This window comes from Morone saxatilis, unplaced genomic scaffold (assembly GCF_004916995.1).
Source record: "Morone saxatilis isolate NCDOM2014 unplaced genomic scaffold, NCSU_SB_2.0 Contig14, whole genome shotgun sequence".
NCBI classification, from domain to species: domain Eukaryota; kingdom Metazoa; phylum Chordata; class Actinopteri; family Moronidae; genus Morone; species Morone saxatilis.
Window position 1 is genome coordinate 14,985,379 of NW_023339696.1, and position 792 is coordinate 14,986,170.

Consider the following 792-nt stretch of genomic DNA (forward strand, 5'->3'; position numbering starts at 1 on the left):
TTGGTGGAGATATGTAATCACCCTAAGGTAACTTATGGCATCTATACAACCATTCCAAAATCTACCCAGCAATCCATATCCTACATATCCTGGAATAAGTTGTACTTGTGAAACAACCACAAACAGGATGTGACTGCATGCTGAGAAAAGTGGAAATTCCAGAGGTCATATAGGCTTCCTCCTGAAAGTAAAAGGCGCCTGATTGGCACCAAATTATTTCATCAACGGCCAACATGTTTACATATTGGCTTATTTTAAAGCTCCATTTAATTCAATAATGGATCTTATTGAATATATAAACCATTTCTCATTTTTGAATCAATATTAAACCAAGAATTAACCAAAGTAATAACACATTAGGTTTAAAATATGTTAACATGATGCTGGGAGAGCTGCAAACACTCAATCTGTCTTGAAATGTGTGTGTGTGGGTGTGAATCTATCCTCTGGTGACCTTAAGAAGTGTGGGCATAAGTAATGAAGCCTTCCACCATGCATACAAAACATTTTTGACGTTTTAGCCCAATTGAGAAAAGGAGCATGATACCGTGATATCACTAGTATGTTTTGTTCCTTACTAGTATGACTTTTTTAATTTAAAAAAGCTTTGGGTAAATATTTATTTAAATATATATAATATATTATAATATAATATATTTAAGCAGAATTTAAGCAGGAGAAAACAGCATCAAAGATAGATATAAGAAACATTTTGAAGGTAGTGATCCTATCAACTGGCTGACTGGTTTAAACAGCAGTGCGTCAAACCTGAAAACAAGTAGTTGAGCACTA